We start from the raw sequence: 26303 nt of genomic DNA on the forward strand, positions 1-26303 counted from the left end.
CTTTCAACTCCTCTGTGTAAGCTTTGGAGACTGAAGAAAAATGCAGCGGTTTTTGTTGTGGTAGAGGTAGTGCTGTCACCCAGGTTGTCTGGTGTTTTAGCTTTGTATTGTGCTCTTCCAGTTGGAGGGTGTCACAACTGCCTACCCACATCCAGCCACACACCTTTCTCATCCAGCGACACGGGTGATGCCCCATACACAGCTCCACCACTGGGTTCTCATTAGCTGGCCTCCCAACCACAATGACTGTTGAGTGTTGACAGGTGCCATAGATTCACACTCCAGGATCTTCCATTGCAAAACTGACGCTGATGCCAGCGGCTTTGTTCCACACAGTGCTGACGTTTCATTTGTAGCCAGAAAGGAGTCAGGAAGTTTAAGGTTAATCAAATCTGATGTTAGCACACTCCTGTAGGATATGACCATCAGATGGTCCAGCAAATCCCACTTTTTATCAAAATATTTTATTGTGCATATGTGACTGCAATGACTGCCAATGGACAACAATTTGATTTGATGCATACATTTTTTGACTGCTAGTTCTTGTCTGATGTTTTAACCCTAAGTCAATTATTCTTGCTTTTGTAATAATTGTCTTGATTTTGCATATTCTATCAATGAATACTGCTCATCTGAACTCATCGATGTCCCTTGTTCGAGTAACCTATGATTTTTGAAGGCCTGGGACTAAATTCAGGCTTTAGAGCCCTGAGATAACTCCTGGAAATTTCATCCAACAATCTCAGCCTCAATGTCCCCACCACATGCTAACTGGAATTAAGGATTCCTCCGAATCCCATTCTCCTCCCGCCACATTACTTCTTTCTTTTTTCCAGCAGAGACAAGAGAATCTGCTTATGACAGATTGCACCTCAGGAAAGAAGTAGCCCTATGACGTGTGTGGGCAACACAATTTAAGATTCTACGGGCTTATGCCCAACCCATTATTTTAAGGATGAGAAACAGTAAAGGGAAAAGTTGGTTCAAGCAATCCTGAGTCTGTTCATTAACCGGGAGACAGAAAGGAATAAAATAAGACTTTCCTGATTATTTCAGGTCCCCTCTCCCCCTTCTACTCCATGCCCCTCCCCCTTCAGACATTTAGACTGAGGAAGAAAGGCACTTTGTGTTTAAGGTTAATCAAGTTTCAGTACAATTTTTTTTTTTTAACCAACTAGAATCACACTAATCTTTTTTTCTTGCTCTAATGTGTGGCTGTTGAAATCCTCAGCTGTGATAAATTAAGCTACTTATTAATCTAATTATCGTACATTCATCCTAGAAACTTTCATGTGACTTGAAAAGGCTATTCAACCTTTTCCCTCCCCTCGTAGAAAGGGCTCAACCTTGCACCAATTAAGATCATTCTGAAGTAAGGCTTTAAAAAAGCTTTCTCTAATCACCCAATGGAACATGGACCAGTGGAAACCAGACTCAGAGCTCTGGGAAAAAGTTGAGCATTCCTTTCTGTCTGCCAACTTTTATGGTTTCATTGCACAGGGAAGGAAGACTTCATTTTCCTATTTAGTTGTTCTTTCACTGACCTCCAAATAAAGTCCGTGTAATTACTGAGCAAATAAAGTTGCAGCATGTGTTTTAAAAATCAATTGCCATTCTTGGACTATAGAAATGTAACAATACACAGATTTGCTGGAAAATGCCCAGCGCCAACCATATGAACTAAACCCCGTACTGTATCTGTACAATGGAGTAGTTTTGACCCGAAAGCACATATTTACTATGCAGATTTTTAAAAGGGCTTCTTTTATGACTTGTCTATTGGTATTAAAATGTCCCCATCCTAATATAGGTTCCATTTAGGATTAAAAATATGTTGCAAATGTATCATATCTTAAACATCCATTCATTGCCAAATGCCTTACTTCTTTTTTTTAAATGATGGCATAAATGGAGCTATTTTACATTCAGATTAAACTAGCCATTAATTTGAATGCAAAGCAGCTCAATGTACAGGATGCAATTTCAATGACAGGTTTACCCCGAGACAGAACGCGGGAGCTAGTCAACATGGGTGCGTCCGGGCAGATTGTCCCCTGCTCTTGGTGCCTGCAAACTTGCTCACTGTGAATAGTTTTTGAAGTGAAGATTAAAAGAGCGGAATTATAAAGTATAATTACATTTTATTGAAACTCTAGAAATCAGAAAAAATTCAGCAGGAAACTTTTAGTGAAACATGATGTGTTGTCATTATCATTAAAAGATAAAAGTTCCATACTGTTTTTATCTGTTTATTTGGAAGAAATCCAGCCTTTACAGTTATGCAGGAAACAAAAAACGGGAATGCAGGAGTAATTATTAAAACTGTGTGATTCGTTATCTCCGCTACTGTCTTTCCAAATGGTAATGCGATATCAGCAGCTGCAGACGGTCGCTGGTTTGCTCTATTAGTAAACAAGTGCTTTGGAGACCTGTGTGAGGCACTTTAAGCTCGCTGCTCCCCGAAGTGCTGTCAGGCTTAACTACTAATCCATGGTATTTCAGAGCACTGGAAATTCATCTTTATAAAACCTGAACAAAAAAGGGAAAAAAGCCTGGAGGGCATGAGCTCCCTCTGGTGAGACAAATGACATGTTCATTTATTAATGAAACAATAACCCTGGAAAGAGGATCAAAGCACATTCCATCCTCACTTTACAATCCCCAATTTTCTCAGGCCAAACCATTTAATTGAGCCATGACAATGGAATACTTAATTGTTGCCTTAAAGTTTTGAAGAAGCGACTTCTTCAGCATCAATGTTCATTTCAGGATTATCGTCCAAATATAATATCACCAGATTGATGCTGGTGGAATTTGATTCATCCTGCATTGGGGGCCTTTAGCCTGCAGGAAAAGGGTTTTCCTGAACGTCTTGCAGCACTCATCACCAATACCTCTGGGCCTGTCACCGCCCTTTCCTTGCCTGAAACAGTCCTGATGAGTTGCTTCCTCATGATGAAATAACCGGCCCCATTTGTGGGTGATTGGGTAAAACTCAGGTTCTTTTTGGCATGCCCCCTGCATCTGGGACATGAATGAGGACCAGGGAGCTGCCAATCCCAGAACCTGGAGTTTAAGGAGTTCCAGAGTACCTAGCATGGAGCCCAGAAATACGTTTGGACAGGCCCATAGCATGTGCAATGGAACAGGCAAACTCACCTACCTCCTGTGGTTACGCACCAATTGTGTTTGAGAGAGATTATCATGATTCCATCCCACCCAAACTAACAAACACACATACAAAATTTTAAAAGATGAAAAGGCCTGTGGATTTCAGCACAGCATTATAACTTGATATTTTTTGTTTATACTTATGTACAACTTTCTGGGATTTACTTGACTATGTTTTTCAAATTAAACCAAACTTTCAGGAGTCTTAAGGTGCAGAAGTGGGGGGGGTTCAGAAAGTGCTTGCTGGGGCCGGCCCCGTGGCCGAGTGGTTAAGTTTGCGCGCTCTGCTTCGGCAGCCCAGGGTTTCACCGGTTCGAATCCTGGGCGTGGACATGGCACCGCTCATCAGGCCATGTTGAGGCAGCATCCCACGTGCCACAGCTAGAAGGAGCCACAACTGAAAATACACAACTATGTACCGGGGGCCTTTGGGAGAAAAAGGAAAAATAAAATCTTTAAAGAAAAAAAGAGAAAGTGCTGATTGATTGGGTAAAGAGGGCCAGAAAGACTGTGTATGTAATCTCTGGACTCACCTGTCTTGTATTCAAACATTCTGGGCCAGTTTGAGTCTAGGCGCAATTTTCTGTCACATGGCATCATTTGGAGTTCATAAATAGACTTTCTTTTACTTTGCACCCGCTCATGTGTATTCCTTAGAAGGTCCATTAAGCTAATGAAAACCAATAGTCAGAAATAAAGGTTGCAAACACTCATGTTTCTATGTTCTTGAACAGCCCTTATTTTATTAAGCCTTATGTGAGATGGAGAGTGTATTTTGAGATGATCTCCATCTATTCCTAGGATCTTTTTTTCTGATCTGCTTTTGAATACCAGCTTTATAATACTCTTTCTTTTCACTTTAGGTTATTAGACTTATGAGTGAATATTAGAGTTATGAGTATTTTTATATTAAATTTTAGAAAAGTACCTAGGAAATTCTTTCTAAAGAAATTTTTACAATAAGGCCATCAATTTGAAGAAGTTCCATTTAGTTTGAGCTCTTCTTATGAAAGTTTTCTGCAGACTAATTGTTTGGGCTGCACACAGGTGAGCGATGGGGAGTCAAGCATGTAGGGCAGCTCGACACGAGTCCTTTGGGAGAACACAGAACCTCTAAGTTGACAGTCACTGCAGAGACTGGCCCAAGAGTCAAGAGGGAGTTTCAGTGGAATGCAGCACAAACAATTGTTTTCCCAATCTCCCGCTTTGGTTATCTTTCATCCTTAAATATAGAGCATTTGTTTTAAAAAAAATATGCACCTACAAAGACTTTATGAGTCTGACACATGAGTGTTCAAACTGTCATGACATTGATGACCACACCACAAATTTTATACGAGCCAAAACTGAGACAGAGCACAGATATTTACATCTGCTGAAAAGATATACTTCCACATCTCTCCATGAGCACGTTCAACAAATCTTTATATTATTCATTCATTCATTCACGTTTTTCTTTCATTTATTTAACCTGTTGATTAGTCATTCAATGACTATTGATTGAGGTTCTGCTGCATATATATCATAAACATGACAACAGATATAGCTGGGGTTGTGTGTATTTTTGTAAGATGTGTGGGACTGAGACTATATATGGGGGGGGAAGCAAGCATTATTCACGTTAGGGATGAATAATATGGAGACAGAAACATAGTTCTCTTTCAAAACTATTTCGAAAACGTTCACAGACCCTTTGGTGTATGTTTGTTGAATGTATGATGGAAGTATTCATTCAACAGTGTCTACCAAGCAACTGCCACATCCCATGTGCCGTGTAGAACAATTATATAGAAAAAGACACCGTCCCTGCCTCCCAGCATCTTCCATTTCATAGTGTGGCTGGAGGCCCATGATAAACACACATAAAACAATTAATTCAAGGTGGATGACAAGGCTCTAAATTGAAAGGTACAGAAAATAACTTCAAAAAAATTGTAAATTTTGAATAATTACCGTTTTCATAACGTGGTCTGAAAGTTGGGGCTTGGTCTTTGTATTTTGCTGAGAAATGTGTCCTCTGGGTAGGAAGGATGAGAAGAGGCACGTGAGCAGGTGCATGGATTTACCTTTTGGCCCTTCTCGTCTCCCACTCTTAGGAACTTTGTTCCTTGAAAAGAGAAACAAGCTCATTTCTCAGAGTTAGTGCAATGTTTGGTCATTTTTACTATATAAACTGATACTCCTACTATAATGGTGAGTAACCCCACTGTTCTTTAAATCTGCAAGATGGCAGATTACTGACATACTTCATAGGAACTTAAATCAGATGAAATACATATGTATACATGGTTACATGAAGATCTTTAAGAAGAACTAAAAATTGAAAAACACTGTGGCACTCCTTGCAGCCCAAGTAGCTAAAATTTAAAACAATACCAAGCCACAAACAAATGTAAGGAGGAATAAAGGTATGCTTTTTTTCCCATGATGACTATTTAGAATTATTTTGGGATTATTGGGATTCCTTAGAACATAATTTATAAAATCTAAAACATTTTTTCTTACTTTTCTTTTCCTAGTACCTTTGGTATGCTGATAATGGGTAATCCTGCGCTGTTTTCGCATTAGAGTTTAAGATGTGACTGCCTTGTTTTTCTCTTCTACGTTTTACTGATAAATTAGCCATCAGAATGCCCTGCCATGAATTCAAGTTCTGTTTTCTTTCTGTTCCCGGACTCAGTTGGTAGCATACAAGAGCTCTAATAACACTCTTAACTAGTTTCACTTCAGAGCAATTATATCTTTTTAGCATTCCAAGCTATGGTTAAATTCTCCCAAACATAACACAGGGACAAGGAACATATATTATCTCCCTAGGTTCTCCTTGGTCCATACATCTATTTTATCACATGCCCAAAGGAGCTTTTAGTGCAGAATATTTAGAAAATATCTAAATAGTTCAGGATAAACTGTTCAAAATAAGACCATGGAGCTTTAAATTAAACAAAACATGACGTTATGCTACTGTTATTATTTGTTTCTTGAGCTTAATAAAGAAATGAATGATAGCTCAGTAATTACTGAAATAATTAGTTGTAAATATTTAATAAAGCCACATCACAAAACCTAAGCAAATCATTTATTTTCTTACTCTCTGAGGCTGATTTAATATTATTATAAATTATCTAATAAGTATTGTAAAAAGGACATTTTTAGATAATAAGGAAAATTTTAATTAATAATCGAACACATTTTTCTACTTAAGATTTAACTTTCTCTAATATCTAAGGTGTTATTTCATAATAATTTTAAAGTTGCTATTATATTTTTTAAAAAACAGTAACTGATGAACAAATACTGCTCTCCCCAATTACCCTTGCACCCCTACTCCCACCGGACACATGATTTTATTATATAAACTAAGTTAATTTTGTTGACCATATATACATGACAACATAAAAATAGCACACCAAATGGACACAAATAATTTCTATGTCTTCCGTGAGTAATTTCCGATTGCAAACATAGATATGTTCCTATCAGGGGTGAACAACAGTCATATAACCAGTGGGCATAAACAGAGAGATGTTCTCAGCTTTGGGGAAACAAAATGGTTCCCACAATCAGTTTGTGGGGAATACAGAGGATAGTCTATATCACTTTGATTAGACTAAATACCAAATACATTAACCATTTTGAAATGTGTTGCTGTGTTTCTAAAATGCAGGTGGTTTATCTGACATGATAGATACTGGATGTTATTCAATTAATTAATGAGCTAATACATTGCCTGAAGGCTGGTGTTAACATTTAGGTCCATCTAAATGATCAGAAAGTAGGAGCCCTGCATGTCTTCAGAAGAGCATATACTCTGGCAGGGAAGCAGCCATAACAGACTGTCACCAAACGGAGCCCTAGCCCCAGAAGTAGACCAGCCTTGAGGTTGTTTCCGCAAGCTCTCTGGCGCTCCGGACGGCCTCCGGGGGACCAGCTGCAGAAAGGTGAAAAGTGGATCCGGAGGATCCTGCTCAATTCAACAGCCAGGAAAACACGAGGGCTTCCAGACGCCGCGGAGAATAACTTTCCCAGCGCGCGCGTGGCCTTCCTGAGAAACAGCTGCTTGCTGGTGGAAGTTTATGATAATAAACTAAACCGGGCGAGCATTTCCTAAGAAGAAATATTTAATTATCCTGCTCACCATTATGGGGAACTTCTGCCACTCTTCAGGTTATTATACAGTAAATAACCATTTTTCTAAAGGACAGAGCTGTTTTAATTATATGACAATGAATGCATAATTATTATGTTTGTTAGGAATGAATCACAAGACAACAGACTTGATGTTGCTGCTCTGGTTAGTGCATCTTAATTACTTTTTCATTTATTTTGCATATAAAAGCTATTTGCTAATTGTCTTTGCTGTAAATATGCAAAATATAATTAGTCATTCATAATTCTTTATGTGTTATCTAACTGTACATTTGTTTCTGAGGAACATATATTAAAGCGTGAATATTTAGTGGGCTTTTTGCGTGTGATTTCTTTTTTTCTTAATAAAGTTTTAAGTAAATATTAGGCACATAACAGTTTTAACCCTATTCTTAGGGAAACGCTGTAGAAAAAATGGAGACTGAAAAATATGGAGTTATGCCAAACTATGTGGAATTTTAAGAATCTTCCATGTGAAGACACTGATGATGGCATGAACTATCTCTTATTAAGCCTTTAAATTAACCTTTTGGATAATCTTTCAAGCTACTCAGATAAATCTTTAAGCATTACCGATTTCAATTTAAGTTTTTACATATTTGTGTGGACAATTACCAGAAGGAGAAAAGAAATCCATGGGTGTGCTTAAACATGCATTTTGAAGTGCTCCAAATCGATTGCTTACATCTGTTTAAAACATTCCGTGAACACTCTCAAAATTTTAAAATCTCAACTCTGAGTACTTTATCAAATCTATGTAGATGGCAATATGAAGGGCTTTTTTTAAAATGTAAGTTAATTCTTCAGTGAATAATGTGGATGTTATGACGTGAACCCATTGTGAGATTTCTTGTAGACATATTGGTATCTCAAAAGTGAACCATAAGGGCCAGTTTGTGAACCTCAGGCACAATTTTTTTTCTTTTTTCTTGAGCTGGAAACAGAACTTGGGCTAGTTCCTTCTACGGTTATCACTCAAATATGGACTAACATTGCTGAAGATGTCTTAATGTGCTCAGGTTCATTACAGTGACTGACTGGTTAAATGGACCATATGCTTTCAAAATAGGACAGATACCAGGAGCATTGACCAAGGCTGAAAATTTTTCCTTTCACTCGTCTCCATAAAATCCTGCCAGTCCATCCTGCTGACGCACATCACATTCCACTTTCTTTACCTCAAACATTCGGTTTACTACCCGGTTGTACTGTTAATCCCATGTCGTGACACTTCTATTCACTCCTGCTTTTCAACTGAAAGCAGCTTCCTATGAAGATAAAGCTAGGTAAAATCTATTGTAAAGAGGAGAATAACTTGAATGCAGCTATCATATCAAAATGAAAACACACTTCTGCTCTCTTCACCCACTACACATTCTGAATACGATCCTTAATGATGAAGTCAAATAGGATAGCTGATGAGAATACAACTTATCATTTTTTTCTTCAGAAGTAATCTTACTGTGTAATTCTGTAATTGTTCTTATTTATGTTTGGCAAATCTTTTTAAATGAACATATATAAAAACAGAATAATGGAAGAGTATGAATTAGAAAGGAACTGGTAAACATACTTCAGAAAATTGTGATATGAGTAACTTATATTGATTCCTGTTTATCAAAAAATATTTCAAAGCAGTTTTAAATAAAGCCTTTTAAACCAGCTCTTGTAAAAACCATAGCAGTTACATAGCTTTCTTTGTTTTTATTGTGGGCTTTTCTTTTTGGTTTCTCAAATGTTTTTTTCTTTTGCCTTCAGAACAGCCAAAAAAAAGAAAAGTGAAATCGGTATTTCAAATAGTGTTTCACTGATTTGGGAAAGTTCCAGGGATAACATTGTCTACTAAAATCAAAACCTAAACAACCTGAGGTCCAAGAGTGAAATGGTTTAGTCAGATGAGGTTGAAAAATGGAGACTATTATGTAAAAATATAACCATTTCATGCTACAGTCTGAAATAGTGAAATGCATACTGATGAATCCCGGTAAAGAGAATATTTCATACCATTTACGTACGTGTTGATAGCATGAAGTAGATTTGAAAATTAAATTTCCATATACTTTCATTATTATAAGAAGCAGCATAAGAATGATTTTGTTCATAATTTTTGTAAAGCTTTACCATTCCCAAGTGATTCAAATATGTGGGAATGACCAGAAAATTCGCTATGTTTTTTGAAATGTGACTGAATGTTCAAAAGAGACGACAGGGAGAAAAGAAATCTAATTTTTCACCTTAGGAAAAAGTAACTGATTATATTGTGTGTCATGCAAGTATTTAAAACATCAGAAAATTCTAGACCTGCCTCCAGTGATGACGAGGATCACTATCTGTCCTCTTTTACAAGAAGTTTGAGAGGGTAATCACTTGAGGGGCTTTGGTCTTTTAAAAATAATCCTTATCAAGCACCTATTTCACAAAGAATCATGTCAGAATAATAAACATGGTCTTCCCAGTAGCATTATGCAGGAAAAAATTCAGAAGAATGTAAATGTAAAGAGTGACTGATGTTGAACAGATGATAGGAAAGTAAGAGCTATAAAAGCTTTCTATCAGTGTCATGAGTGAAAAATCTGTAGTCTTGTATCTTGCAAGATCCTAGACATTTTTACATAGAATTTTCCGAACTATACTTTAATTGAAAGCCTTCTTTACAAGATCTAAGAAAGGAACTATCCCGATGTTGGGGGTTCTGAATCGCATGTTGTAGAAGGGAACCACGCCATTGGCCTTAGTCAGCTAGCTATAGGATCTCAATGCTGATTCCTAACGTTAAAACACTCAAGGGAGGGATGGGAAGAGGCCCGATGAGGATGTTTTAATCATGTTTATAAACTTGTGAAGACAGCAAATAAAAATTCTTGCAATGAAAACTACTAAGACATTGCTGGAGGAAATATAGCTCATCTAATGCTATTTGGCCGTTAAGAGGATGTGTGCATGTGTATTATATATATCTATACACACTGTATATATACGACATATATACACATTACATATATATACCCACACACATTAATTTTGTATTTATATATATACACGTATATTTATTATAACCTTCCTTATGAGGAGACAGGGTTTGATCTAAATCTATCAAATAATGAAGTATCCCAACGGCAATCAGTATGATTTCTATGAATTCCTATCCCTTTATTTTCATATTGTCTGTAAATTAGAATTTTAAGTCAAGAGATAAGAGATTGGTTCATTTATCATTTATTTTTTTATGTCCAAGCTCTACTTCCTTTCTCTTCCTCTCCAACAATTTTGCAACCTTTTATAGTTTAATCAATTTCTGTCACATGGCATCATTATTTCTCCCCTGAAAAATGGTTTCAGATGATCATCTGAAGAGCCAAATCTAAAATAGTCTGCTTCCTAGAAATAAAAACGGCATCTCCTTCTCTGGCTTTAGACAGAGTCTTTGGGCTGGGGGAAAATTGTCCGTCTAAGAAAAAACAAACACTCCTTCTACTCTGTGTTTGTGTTTGCATGGATCAATTGTGAGACAAACAACATTCATTGACAGTTGCTGGCCATGAGTCTGCCTGTTTGAAATACCTTAGTCAGGAGAAGTACCACAAACTGAACCGAACAATCTCTCACAAAACATCTGCAACCATCTGACCCTGGCCTTAACCTTTAAATCTATCTTTTCATATTCATCTCAAAAGACCTTGTCAATGGCCAAGGAGACTCAAGAAAAGGATTCTTCAACAAACAAAAAAGATACAGAGGAAATTCAACCCAGATTAGGTGGCAGAAGATAATACAGTTTGCTCATTTTTATTCTGCTGCTCAAACTGGAGTTGAATTCATTTTCACTTTATCTTTATTCATGTTATTTAAACATAACATTCATTAGGATTGTGAACTGCAACAGATAGAAGAGAACAAAACTACTCGCCAAATTTGTTGGGCATCTGTTCCCACTAGAGGCGGCCCTTTGCCAGCTCCACATCATGTCATTTTTTTCCCCTGAATTCATTTCAAAGTCAATCCATCAATTTATGAACTGTTTGATCAAACTTGTCATTAACCAAGTGAAACATTTAATTTGTATTAACAAAAATGGGACAAATAATTAGTACAGGGATTAGCCATTTTACTATTTTTTTTTGCATTCTTATTTATTAAGCGTGTTCATTGTTGATATAATTTTTTCATGTGACACTATCTGGTTTCACTGGAAATAATGGGAAACATTTTTTTTTTTTCATGAAAATACTTATGAACTGAAGGCCATTTAAAAAAACCCATACAAATATCTGGATCTGACAGCTACCACCAGTAACTGCTAATTTCTGGTCACCATCTTCATTAAGATAGAAACATAGGCTCTCCAAAGACGAAAAGACTGAATGAGCCAACTTGCCAAAGACTTATGAGAAAATAACCACAGCTACGTCAAGTATCAAGGGAGATTTTATTTTCATTTTTGAATAAAACTAGCATTCATTTCAGCTTCCCACCAGACTCTAACAAATAGCATAGGTAACTTACCACAAAGAGCTCTCCCCCTTCCCACACTAACCTACAATATTTATTTCAGCCTTTCCAACCCAAATTGCTGTTAATATGACACGTAAATTAGAAATGGGACCGTTGCTGTTGGGTGGGACTTTTGCTCTGGGGGAGACAGTCGTCATCTGCAGTTGCTGTGACCGTGACCTCGTTGGGCACTGGTCGGCCTCGCCATGACAATTTGTTAATGAACTAGTTTTGTTTTTAATTGCTTACTTAATTATAGAGTATCAACATAATAGCATTTCTAATTTGTATCATAATTGCGTGCAGAGATGAAATGTTGGTGTCTATCACATGCTTGCTTCTAATCATCTCTTGTTCATGGAAAATTTTCCAAAGAGATGTCCTCTTTAATATGATGATGTGGGACCAGTTATTTGAAATGTGCTCCTCTTAAATGCAATCATGTCTATAAACTAATTTCAATCTCTCTCTCTCTCTCTGAGTATATATGAAAGTGTTTATATTAGTATATATAAAGTTATTTAAATGTTTTCTATTTTCAATAAGGTAAAAGTACATAAACATTAAAAAAATATCTAGTGTTGCCTAAAAAAACAAACATTGGCATTTTGACAGTGACATCTACGACCATAACAGTTTTAAAGAAGTTTATAAAAATAGCTAAACTGTGGGAGGGTCTCACTGTTGCATTAGTGTTACTGCTGCCGGATAGAGTGTTGACGATTCACCATCGGTGTGTGCTGTGTGAACTGGTTTTCAACATTCTTCAAATCCATCAAGAGAAAATGGGGGCCGCCATCCTTTAAAATCGAATAATCTAATCTAATAACACTTCTTTCTTGTCACTACTTATATCTGAAAAATTCAGAGAATTAAACCAAGTCTCTTGTAAGATAAAGAAAAAGTGGCAAGTAGGCTTCAGAAAGGAAGTCATGGCAGAGGCCACCGAAGTCACCATTGACCTATGTCCTTCTCAATGCATTTTCTTCGTTACAGTTAGCTCTCCGTGGAAAAATATACTCAATGCAAAACATTAGTTATGGGCCCAACAGCATAGTTCAAAACATGTGTAGCTGACGTATGTTTCTCCCCAAAATTACAAGTATTGGCCTGTTCATTGTCATCTGCACAAAGAACTGAGTCCTAAAATCCTTTACTCAACTAAATTCTTAATAAGTAAACTGAGACTAACCCTCTAATACCAGATTTGTTAAACAACATGATTTAGGTCCTTGCTATTCATGCACCTTGTACAACTAAAATGACTGGTAAAGCTAGAATCATGAAAGAGTCATTTTATGTAGCTGCTAAATTCCTCTCAAATCTCCTTGCAACTTAACGAGTAAAGAAAGCTCAATGTGTAATGCCGGCTAATGTGGTTTATGCTAGAAAATAGTATCAACCTATCTTTGTAGCTTATCTAAGCCAGGATAATACTTTTAGCCTTTATAGTAGACCCAACTCCATTTTTTCAACTCTTGACTATGTATTTCCTGAAATCCTTTTCCAAAGAGTTAAATTGGATGTGAAATCTGTACTAGGCTATGGAGCTGTCTTTGTTCTAAGTCTCGCCAGCAAAGCCTCGCCTCTGTATCACTTTCATTGCGTTCTGATTGAGCTTGACAGTGTGACAGGAAAGCAAAGGGAGGCAATTCCAAACTGAATGAGAGTCTTTTTCAGCCACACAGCAGCCTCCTCCTTAGCCCCTAAGAAAAAGAGGTAACAGATGCCGATAGCAAAGCATCCCTAACAAAGTCCTAACTTTGATGCAGGCAGAAGAAGGAAAAAACGTAAAAGATTGTCTCAGTGCAGGAAAACCTTGAATGGAACACAAAGGAAGCAAAATGAGAAAAATTGTGGCACAGAAAATTGCTGGGAGAGTTATGTGGCTACACCACATTTAAGAAATTATTTTCCTCTTAAAAGAGGTTAGGGTCTCCAAAATCTGCTCTGCCAGGTATGGTGCAATTGGAAAAGTCACATTATATGGGGCCCGAGCAAAAGACTATTAACGATGCTGTGATTGCTTGGAGGATGTTCATGGGAGCTGACGCACTGTCCCTTGGGTGGAAAGTAAAACTTGGTTAAAAAGATAACTTTATAGTGTAGCCATCACTTTTGTCCTCTGGGAAGTAGATTTTTTTCTGATTAAAAAAATATTAGTCATTATTATAATTTTTTACTTCACTATGTTCTATAGGTAAATGGGTTGGGACATCACTTACTTTCCACTGCTTTGTACTATCTAAGGATCAGCATCTGGCCTCATCAAAGAGTGACTTCCAAGGGCACATTGATGTCTGAAAGGAACTATGTTTAGTTGCACGAAAAAAATTTATTGTAAGATTTGAGCACCTAGAATACTTACGCTGGTCTCTCTTACTTATTAAGAAACTGATTTAAAGTATCAATATCCGTGCAATCTGCCTTAATCCTGTGGCAAGAACATGGATCAAAGTAGCTGAGGTCTATCCACTTGGACCACAGCATCGCTAATGGCCATAGTGCTGAGCCCATTGCTAAGATGAAGGCTAGGAAACAAGAGTGACCCCCCGCCCCCCATCGACACACAAGCCTGGAGGTTAGAACACTAGGGCCTGAGAATTTGTAGAAATAACTCACTCCTTTGGTGGTAGGAGTGGGAGCCAGACAGAGGGAGAATACTGTCTCGTTTTGTTCTTGTCTGTATTTGTCTTCACTTATTTTCAGAGCCTAAAAAGAAAAATCAATATGACATCAAGATTGCTTATACTCTATCATGTAAAATAGTGGGGAGCATTTAAATGAAGAATTTCTTCCTTGATGATCCTCACTGGCTGATGTACTTGGTAAAGCTCTGTGAATTCAAAGCTCAGCGACATGACAAACATCTCCTAAGGAGTTGTTATTGGCTATCGTGGTATCTATATGCTGGTGGCGTGGCAGTATAAACAGTCTAAGCGTTAGTCCTTATTACCGGCTAAACCTACACAAGGCCCTAGTTTACTACACTGAGTACAATTTTTTTTGATATTGTTATCATGGAGAATTTTTCTTCTTTTTCTATCTTAATTTTTAGAACACTTTTAGATTCACAGCAAAACTGAGCAGAAAGTATAGAGAGTTCTCATACACTGCTGCCCTCACACACGCATAGTCTCTGCCACTATCAACATCCTCTACCAGAGGAATTTCTAAAGTACAGATTTTGTGGCATTCTTTTTCCTCTGGAAATTTTATGACTTTTTTTCTCTCTCAAATATGATAATGCTGCTTTGTCTCAGGTTGAAATGTTTCAATTGCATACTGACACTAATTAAAGGCTAGTTAGAATCAACGAAAATAAAGCTCGGACCAGGAACACAGTTGGAGCAAAAGATAGTTGGAGCAGCGTTAAAGCTATGTGCATGTTTTGCTAGAATTATGGTTGAAAATGTACTAAAGATAAGAGAGATGAGGAAAACACGAGAATAAGGTGGAGCTCTATAACTCCTAGCTTAACTTATAAATGATTATCCGTCTGTGCTAAAATAAAGCATGTGTATATTTAATTGATAATTTTATGTTGAATGCATATATTGTAATTGACATGCACAGACACATAATTCATATATGGGACACTCCTGTAGGTTAAAATGTATGCATATACAAGTTTTCATATACTGAAAATGCTAGGAAATTAACAATGACTTAAATTGTCTCTCTTAGACTCACATTCATACACAGGTTATAGTGTTATGTTTTCCAGATAATTAACGTCTTCTGTCTATACTTAACATGATTTGATTTCCTTTAAAGATAGCTAATGAGATAAAAACAGGCATCATGAACTAGTTAAATGAACCACCTAATCTTGCGCATGAAACATTCAACAGAAAGGGAGCTTCTGCAATTAGTAAATTGCTTTGATGTGACTAAGTACCTGGCTCTCTGCATCACCAACGTTGTGGGTCTAAGTCGCAGATGAAGCTGCTGATCTAGACGGGCTGAACGTAAATACAGTGAGCTGCACGCTTCCTCGTGCAGCTCACTTGTTGAGGATGGCAGTTCTATTCTATTCAGGAGAGCTCAGGGGCAGTGGACAAGGTGAGGAAATGGAGGGCGGACAGGGAGAAGCAATCCTACTGTCCGTCTGGAAGATCTTTATTTCCTTCTTGAAAAAGAGAAAACAGATAGAGCACATTTCCAAAATGAAGAAGGGTGTTGCATTACCTAATAAAATGCTGAAAATGCAGAACTGGTTAGAGGTAGTGAAGATCCAGATCTTATCCTGAGAGTGGATCTGGTCATTGGGCCAGTCTAACATGGATCTGATGGACTCAGGCAGAAAAACTCACATATGGACTTCTTCACTGTCTGCTTGACCAAATTCCAGGGTTTACCCAGGATGCGGATGGAAGAACACACCTTCTATTTCCCAATAGCACAGATGTGATTGTGGGCAAAGCCATACGGAGAGAATCAATGGACATAAAGAAATGGGACCAGCCTGGTGGCGCAGTGGTTAAGTGCACACGTTCTTCTTCGGTGGCGTGGGGTTCGCCGGTTCGGATCCTGGGTGTGGACATGGCACCGCTTGGCAAGCCATGCTGTGGCAGGTATCCCACATATAAAAAGCAGAGGAAGATGGGCATGGATGTTAGCTCAGGGCCAGTCTTCCTCAGCAAAAAGAGGAGGATTGGCAGTGGATGTTAGCTCAGGGCTAATCTTCCTCAAAAAAAAAAAAGAAAAAGAAAAAACTTCAACATGTAAATGCTCAGTTAGGAAAACAACATTAATTTTCTACTATGTGCTAGTCTCTGCTGTAAGTGCTTTACATGGGTCATCTCATTTAATGGTCGCAAAAAAAACATGTGAAGAAAGCATTATTTTTATAACTCCTAATTAACAGATGAGGAATTAGAGGCAGAGAAGGTCTGAGAACTTGCCCAAGGTCCCTTGGTCTCTTGGTACAATGATGGAGCTGGGATACAGTTGCAGGCAGTCTGCTCCTGCACCCACGCTCTTCACCACGATGCCACAGCTGCCATGAGGAGTCCTAACGTGAGAAGATTTGCTGGTTCAAAAAAGATGAGGAAAGAGTGGCATCATGGGAAAAAGCAACAACTATGACATGTGCATTTTGAAAGCCGGCTAGATTTATGGGGGAACTGATCATGATATGCAAGTATTGAAAGTGAAGAGTTCCAGGTGTGGTCACTCCCAGGAAGGCAAACCCCTTACGAGATTCGGAAGGAAAAGGAGGACAGCCGGAGCTGTGGGCATCTGACTGGCTGGACATGAGAGAGCAGTTTCTAAATGCCAGGCAAGCTCATGACCATTGTCTTCTTTAGTCCCTTTGACAACACTGCGAGGTAGATGTTAAAGCCCCATCAAAAAAATTTAATAGACTTTCTTTATAAGTTTTAAGTTTAAAGAAAAATTGTGTGGAAATTACAGGGTTCCCAGAGTTCCAAATTCTCCTCCCCCCAGATTCCCTTATTATTAACATCTTGCATTAGCACAGTACATTTGTTACTACTGATTAACCAACATTGATGCATTACTATTGACTAAAGCCCTTAGTTTACATTAGGGTTCACTCTTTGTGTTGGGCAGTTCTGCAAGTCTTGACAAATGCATAACGTCATGTATCTACTGTGGCTGTATCGTACAGAATAGTTTATGGTCCTAAAAATCCCCTGTGCGCCACCTAGTCGTGTCTCACTCTCTCTTCCCTCTGTCAATTCATCTTTTTACTGTTGCTATAGTTTTGCCTTTTCCAGAATGGCATACATTTGGTATCATACTGTGTGCAGCCTTTTCAGACTGGCTTCTTTCGCTTAGCAATATGCATCTCGGGTTCTTCCAGGTCTTCTAAAAGCTTATGGCTCATTTATTTTTGTCATGGAATAATATTCCATTGTATGGGTATACGACAGTTTGCTTATCCATTCACCTGTTGAAAGACATCTTGGTGTAAAGCCCTAATTTCTTAAATGTGGAAACAGAGACTCAGAGAAGTTATCACGTGTCTAAGTTCCTGCAGCTAGAAAGTGGTGGAGCCAGACCTTCTGGTCCGAGGCTATGGCTTTCCTGCAACAAAACAGCTGCTTCAAGAGGATTAGGAAAAAACTGGGGTAGGAGTCAGGCAATAGTGTAAACTGAGGCACTTAGTTAGTCAAACCACGTCTCATTTTTCTTCTTAAGTTGTCCAGCTGTATTTTCATCCTTCCAGAGGGGCTAGCCCCAGCAGTCATATATCTCCCCAAAAGTGAGACCTGTGTGTATGTGCCAGAAAAATACCTTTAGGGAAGACAAATACTCTACACCAGGTCCTGGGTTGACAAAGTGAAATATCTTGGGAGCATTGGCCGGTAGATTACTAGCCAAGGTAGTGTTGTTCTCGGAGCCCTATGAAGAGTTCGTTGACTGCACATATCACCATTCTGAATTCTACCACAGGACCTTCATTTAAGGATTTGAATTCCTGTTAAGGGTCCAACCCCTTGGGGAAGAACGAAGTCATGCTGTACTGTGAGTAAGGCACTGAGAGCCAAGGGAGAAGGTGAGAGGTGGAGTAGGAGGAGATGAGAGAGAGCATGATGGCACTGGATGCTGACTAAGCAGGAGTCACTATTCTCTAACTGAAGCTGGTGGTTTCTGTCTACCTGGAGGGAAATACAGTGGTCTAAGCTCTGGGTCTCCTGTGCTCTCACTCAGGGAAGAAGAGCGATGGTTGATTAGTGAATCTGTGAAACCCATCTCCTTCTCCTTTTCTCCTAGGAGTGAGCCGCCCAACCCAGAACTCTTCCATGCTTCTGTTTGCCTACATGTAACAGGAGGCCTGTCCTGTGGGGAGGACCTTGCTACCCAGTGCTTTGGGTAGGGGTATGCAGAGTCTGTTTATCAGTGGGTTCACTCTTAGAAAGTACAGTCTGTGGATAAAAGTCACATTCTCCAATATCAGCTTTACCAGTGATAAGGTGATATTTTGGTCTTTATTTGCTTTACTATTTCTAGTTGCTTCAGAATTAATGAGGAGAAGAGAAGTGATACTTTTGGGGTGCTCATCAAACACAGTTCATGGGAAATCAGAGATCACGTTTATCCCTTTACAAATTTCCTTATTTATGGCTTTTTTCCAAGGATACCTTGAACTTTGACAAGATGTGGGGTAAAAAGATAGAAGGCAACAGAGGAGGTTTGAGGATAGTCATCAATAATAATCACAACTACTATTGCATCATTGAATCCTTGTGAAAATAATACCTGTGATGTTGATATTGTTATATCCATTTTATAGATGAAAAGCAGAGGGTCTTGCCCAATGTCATAGAACTAGTAATTGGCACATCTGATTCTGGTTGATTCCAAAACCTCTGCTTTTCCACTGCGTTTCTCCAAGAATTATTATGTCTTCTTTTTCAACATTCTTTCCATCTCCCCTTCCCTTCCGTTCCTGCTGCCACATTCTCTATCTCTGGCTCATGTCTGGCGTATCCCCCTAGGCCCCTCCACCTCTAGCCTTCCACTGAGTCCATTCTGCATGCCACTGCAAGGCTAGCCTTCCTAAAACTTGATTTAATATATGTCTTCCAGATCCAAGATCATTCTCATTTGCTCCATCAGCTCCTAAAAATATGCCTAACTCTTGATGAAATAAAATACTCATCAATAGCTCCAATTTAGAGCCCCAGATCTGACCTGGTATGAACTACTTATAGTGAAGTCTATATCTCATCTCACCCTTCTGTGAATAATAGCATTCATTTTTTTTCCCTCCCATGGTAGTTATTACAATACACTCAGTGATCCTATTTCTTATTATGGAATTAATGAACTGTCCCATTGTGGGAGCTCTACACACCCTGTGATATTTACTTGTCCTTGGACTTCTCTGTAGACTCCTCAAGGGACCTGATAGATATATCTCCTGAGCCCAGCAGAGTGGAGGAAAGATGGAAATTGCCACATAGACATCTATTTAATGAATTAAATGAGTTGTCTTTTGCATTTCTTACCGTATCAGGCACAAAAGTTCCAACTTAATAGGCGGTTCTTAAATACTTTTGAATAAATGAAAAAATATTTATTGTAAGTACTTCAAATAGATAAAATATTGATGCTGCCTCTTTCCTAAGTACTTCACCCAAACCATGCAAATATTATTTGAAGTTTTGTAATTTTTTTTTGGCAAGTAGCTGCCAGGGTTGTTTGGGGACCTTCATTTTCAGACCAGCTCTGTTACCTACCAGCTTTGGGTTCTAGGGCAAATTAACTGTCTGTGACTTGTTTCCTACCTGGGGACAATAATAGTAGGATTTGTGTGTGGGTGTGTGAAGACAAAGAGTTATTACTTTAAAATGCTTAGAATAATGCCTAGCTCAAAGAAGGCACTCAAATAGTAGCCATTGGGGCCGGCCCCATGGCCGAGTGGTGAAGTTCGCGCGCTCCGTTTCAGCGCCCAGGGTTTTGCTGGTTCGGATCCTGGGCGTGGACATGGCACCGCTTGTCAGGCCACGTTGAGGAGGCATCCCACATGTAACAATGAGAAGGACCCATAACTAAAATATACAACTATGTACTGGGGGGATTGGGGGAGAAAAAGCAGAAAAAACAAAGAAGAAGATTGACAACAGTTGTTAGCTCAGGTGCCAATCTTTAAAAAGAAAAATAATATTAGCCATCATTATTATTGTTATTATTATTATTGATAAAACAACCATCACGAGTGATATGGGCACTTTAGACACTACTTTTAAAACTGCAGGGGACAGGAAAGAGTTGTTCATAGGTTCATGTCTTATAAGCTGTCACCCTTTACAATTCTTCCACCTTCTTCTTTACCTCGATTATTATCTCTGGTCTTCAGAGATATTTGGAGACTTGCTGAAATTTGTGCTCTGCTGTCAATGTTTTGGTTTCGGGGACCAGTTTTCCTTGGGCAGAACCACCTGAAAGTGATTTTTGAAGCAAATCCAATAGCAAAACATACGAAGTTACTTAACATCTAATAATAGAGAATTGGCTCAAAAAATCATGAGGCATCTATCAATGAAATGCTATAGACATTTAAAACAGTAATGTAAATGTATGTTTATTGACATAGGGAGACGCCTATGCTATATCGTTAAGGAATAAAATCATATGTAAATTTTGATCCTGCTGTAAACATATGTATTATATGTGTGGATACAATCTTCTGGAAGGATATTTGCCAAAATGTTAATAATAATGATCTCTGGATATATTCAGATAAATTTTTAAAATATTTATCTGTATTTAAACATTTGCTACAGAGTTTTACATATATGATAAAAGTAAAAAAACATAAACAGATGATCTGGTGAGCAACTGAGGCAGAATATCTGGGCCCCATTGAGAGGCTGACATGGGATTGAAGAAGCAGGTGTTCTGGTCTCAAACCTAGAGGTTTGAAGCAATTCTCCTTTACAAAGAGTAGTCAGGGTCTTTTACTAAAACTATGCTTCATGCGTCATGCTGTTTATCAAACTGGCGAAGAGTTAGTCGTTTAAAATACCTCTAATGAATAAACAGACAGAATAGTCAGAACAACATCTTAACCCATCTCCCCCTCTGGAGGGACAGCTCCATGAAGAGCAGAGCTTGTGTTTGCTAGTCTGCATCTACCGTGGGCACTCAAGAGGTGGTGAGCCCTCAGCGAATGCCTTACGTTTCTTATCGAAAGAGAAAAAATTAGCATTAATTAGTGATTCAACAGACTCTCTTTGATCACTCAACTGAATTATATCCTTTATCATTGAATTTAGAGTTCTAACCTTTGGCATAGACTCATCTCTTTACTGAGATACACTTCCACGGTCTATTCATAGTTAAGAGAATTAATCTTACTTACATTTGTTCGGCCATTTCAGTTATCCATGGCAGAAGAAAATTTGACACTACGTCAAAATTATCCACTATTGCAAAATAGCGAGAGTAGCTTGAAAATTACATTCTTGGTGATATCTTTACCCACTGTTTTTTGTTGTTGGTTGTTTGTTTTTTGCAAGTCCTTTCTTCCTTTTTTCTCTCTTAAAAAGTTTAATACTTTCTTTTAAAATGATGAATCTTAAACTATTTCTGCTTTCCTGAACCATGAACTAGTATTACCGGTTGTCCTCTGGAGATCCCCACATGAATGCCTCGTAGACACCTCATAGCCCAAACTGAACTCAGCATGTTCCCCATGAATCCAGCTTATCAGCCTCATTTTTTTTAACATAAAATGTTGCAATATCTCTTCAGTTCCTTGGTCTGGAAACTTAGAATCATCCTAAGTCCCTCAGGCTTTCTGCATTGAATTCCTCCATTGAATAAATCTCAAAGTCCTTTTAATTCTACCTGCCAAATAACTCAGCTCCATCCCTTTTTCTCTATTCCCACTGCAATTCATTGATTCAACGAGTGCTTGTTAAGCACCTACCATGTTCCGGGCATGGTGCTTTGTGGTGGGGTTACAGTGGTGAACACACAGTGTCTGCCCTCATGGAGCTTATAACGTAGTGAGAGACAGAAGATAAACAAAGCTATCTTATGTAACAATTCTGGGGAGTGATACATGCAAAGAAGATAAAGCACAGGGTTATGGGGAAGGAGTATGTTAGACAGGATGGTAAGGCACAGCCTCTTTGTGGAGAGGATATTTGCGCAGGAAAACTTGAAGGATGTGAAGGGCGAGCCATCTGAAGACCTAAGGGAAAAGCTCTGGCAGAGAGAAAAGAAAATGCCAGGATGTGAGGTGGGAAAGGTTCAGCATGTTCTAGAAGGCTAATGTGTCTGGAGTGGAGTGAGTGAGAAGGGAGTGAGGAGGTTGCAGAGCTAGGCAGGGGCCAGGGCATGCAGGGGGAGGTCCACCACTTGTAAGGAGTTGGGATTTTCCTTAAGTGTGATACGAAAGCTATTGGGAGATCTTGAAGAAGGGAATGCCATCATTTGCGTTACATTTTTGAAAGACCACCTTACTGTAGTGTGGAGAAGACTGTTGGAGGCAAGAGAGAAACAAGAAGATCAGTTAGGAGGCATAGAAATCCAGGCAGAGGAGAGGTGCTGGTAGCTGGGGAGGTAGTGAGAGATGGTGAGATTCAGGTGTGTTTTGAAAGGCAGAGCCAGCAGGACTAGCGGATGGATGGAATGGATGGCAGTGAGGGAAAGAAAACCATCAGAATGGCGCCTGGGTGTTTAGCCTGAGTCAGATGCCTCAATATAATTTCTTGAGTGATTCATCTTTTTGCCAATTGGGAGGAAATCGCCTTTATCATGTTTTAGTTTCCTTGTAAATTTGGATCTATTTCTGGATTTCCTGCTCTGTTTCTTTGAACTATGTATCACTGAACCAGTACCACAGTCATTAATTCCTAATTAAAAATTACCTAAAATTATGAAGGCGCTATCAACTTATATATTATGCAATATATTATAAATAAAATTATTAATATATGATAAAATTAATTTTCTAATCATTCTTATTTTTTAGCTCTGTTTTGGTTATCCTCACATGCTAATTCTATACATAAATTTTAGGATCACTTTTATCAAGTTTCTCAAGTAAAGACCTGCTAGGAATTTGATTGTTTTTTTATTGTATTTATAGCTTAGTTTAGTCTGTAATAACATCTTAAAATATTGTTTTTCTTTCCACGTTTAAAATGCCCTTCTGTAAAGTTTTATAATTTCCTTATATAAAGCATACACATTTCTTATTTTTTCTTTTGTAAATGGGAAACTACTTTATCTGTTATTCTTTCTAACTAGTTATTGTAGGCAAGTAAGAAAGTTATTACTTTCGTTGTATTTTAACTGGGTCATCTAGTGAATTCTCTCATGTTTCTAATAGTTTTTCAGTGGATTCACTTGGGTTTTCAAGACTATAATCTTTATAATCTGCAAATAACGATACTTCTGCCTCTTCCTACCCAATATTTATGCTTCTTATCTCATTCTCTCATCTAATTATGCTGGTGAGCACTTCAAGAACAATCATTAGATAATTGCAGCGATAACAAGTACCCTTGCCCTGTTCCTGACTTTAACGAGACTGCTTTTAGGTTTGCACCCGTAAGTGTCATGCTGGCTGTTAGTGCCACGCAAGATATGAATGAGATATCTTTTTAAATATACAGCTTAAAAGGTTTTCTTCTATTACTAAATATTAAGATCTTTAAAGATTTTATTTTTTTCCCTTTTTTCTCCCCAAAGCCCCCTGGTACATAGTTGTGTATTCTTCGTTGTGGGTCCTTCTAGTTGTGGCATGTGGGACGCTGCCTCAGCATGTTTTGATGAGCAGTGCCATGTCCGCGCCCAGGATTCGAACCAACGAAACACTGGGCCGCCTGCAGCGGAGCGTGCAAACTTAACCACTCGGCCACGAGGCCAGCCCCAATATTAAGATCTTTAAAAATTCAAGTTTTTTGTTATTTATTGAAATAATCATATGGTTTTAATTCTCTAACTTATTTAAATGATAAAATCTCTTAATAGATTTTGTATTATTGAACTATCTTCAGAACTCTAGAATTACCTGCACTCGATTATATGTTCTTACTTTATCCTACTGTTCATATAGCAGAATAACATTTTATCTGATTTTTGCATTTTATTCGTAAATGAGATCAGTCTGTAGTTTTTCTTTTCTATGTCATTTTTGCGATCCTTTGGTATCATTGTTGCGCTGGTTCTGTGAGAAGAATTCTTTCCTTAAGTTCTGATACAATTAAATTACAATAATTCCATCAAAGCCTGGAAAGCCACCGGTCCTAGCCTTTGAATAATGCTTCCTTAACCACTTTATAGCAGCTAAACAGGTTTTCTATTACTCTTTTAAAAAACAAAGTCTACAGTTTTGTAGATTTATATATTTTTAGGAAATGGTCCATGTTACTCAGGTTTTCAAATTTATTACCACAGGATCGTAAGTATTGTGTAGTATTCTACATAAAGTTGGAGTTTGCTTTTGTCTCTTTAGATTTTTCAGATGTTCATACCATTTACATTTATTGTTATGCTATATGTGCTTGGCCTTCTGTCAGTCTTCATATTATATGTTTTAGAGTTTAGTGCTTTCTTTCTGCCTTTTTTGTTACTGTCTTTTATAACAGAGATTGTTATCTAGAAGCCTAAACATTGGAAACATCCAAACATCAGACTGTTATGTAAGTCTGTACTGTCATGAGATCCAATTCAAATAACATATACAAGATGGAGAGGTTATAATGGATGAGAAATAGTTTCCAGAAGTTGTTTCATGTTATAAAATTATTCATAAATTTTGTGAAAAGAATGGTGATTTGTTACTAAGAAGGAAATGCTCTGTGTGTATGTACTGAGAGAGAAATTTGAGAAGGAAGAGATTAGCAAAGGTAAGCAGATACTTCTGTCCAAGAGAGCTTGCTACTTCACCCATTCTCTTTTCTGGTTTGCAAAAGCTGTTATGGTATATCCTGATAACCAGTGATTTTGCCACTATATGAAAATCAACCAGGATTTCCTGGTGAATATAGTTTTCATATATTTATATTCATGCATAATGGTCTTTCCTTCTTCCCTGTGTTTTTAAGGAAATGCGTTTCACACAAATTTAAGTAAAATGTGTTCATTGTGTTTATGTGACTAAATACTTAGGATTTTATATAATGCTTGCTTTTCCAATTTTAGGTAAGTCTAGATGTTTAAATTGTACTTAGATGCAAAATGGTGACATACAATTCAATTGTTTGGCATGATATATTTACATTATTTATAATAAAAACAGATTCAAAATATACATATTTTTAAAGAGCAGATTACATCGTGTTCACCACCCAAAGACTAATTACCATCCATCACCACACACATGAGCCTAAGCACCCCTTCCACCCTCCTCCTTCCCCCCTGCCCCTCTGGTAACCACCAATCTAATCTCTGTATCTATGTATTTGTTTGTTGCTGTTATTTTTATCTTCTATTTATGAGTAAGATCATACAGAATTTCACTTTCTCCCTCTGACTTATTTCACTAGGCATAACACCCTCAAGACCATTCATGTTTTTGCAAATGGCAAGATTTCATTGTTTCTTATGGCTGAGTAGTATTCTGTTGTGTATATACCACATCTTCTTTATCCATTCTTCCCTTGATGGGCACCTAGGTTGTTTCCAAGTCTTGGCTATTGTGAATAATGCCGCAATGAACATAGGGGTGCATAGATCTTTACTTATTCGTGTTTTCATGAATTTGGAGAAATACCCAGAAGTGGAATAGCTGGGTCATATGGTAATTCTATTCCTAATTTTTTGAGGAATCTCCATACTGTCCTCCATAGTGGCTGCACCAGTTTGCACTCCCACTAGCAGTGACTGAGAGTTCCCTTTTCTCTCTATCCTCTCCAGTACTTGTTGTTTCTTGTCTTGCTAATTATAACCATTTGGACAGGCATGAAGTCGTATCTCATTGTAGTGATTTGCATTTCCCTAAAAATTATTAATGTTGAACAACGTCTCATGTGCTTGTTGGCCAACTGTATATCTTCTTT

The 26303-nt window shown here is 38.0% G+C and overlaps 1 long non-coding RNA gene across 11 annotated transcripts in view; it reads left to right on the forward strand.

Moving 5' to 3' along the window:
* Positions 1 to 26303, forward strand: part of LOC139045691 (uncharacterized) — a 222856-nt gene that overhangs the window by 113800 nt on the left and 82753 nt on the right. The window contains exon 6 of one of the 11 annotated variants that reach the window (XR_011504605.1): positions 6926 to 8313. The exons of 9 other annotated variants lie outside the window; for them this stretch is intronic. This is a non-coding gene — a long non-coding RNA (uncharacterized lncRNA). Of the gene's footprint in view, positions 1 to 836; positions 5670 to 6925; positions 8314 to 26303 lie in introns of those variants that run through there. One more of the 11 variants, XR_011504603.1, reaches the window with a different exon arrangement.

The sequence above is a fragment of the Equus asinus genome, chromosome 7 (genome assembly GCF_041296235.1).
Source record: "Equus asinus isolate D_3611 breed Donkey chromosome 7, EquAss-T2T_v2, whole genome shotgun sequence".
Classification (NCBI taxonomy): domain Eukaryota; kingdom Metazoa; phylum Chordata; class Mammalia; order Perissodactyla; family Equidae; genus Equus; species Equus asinus.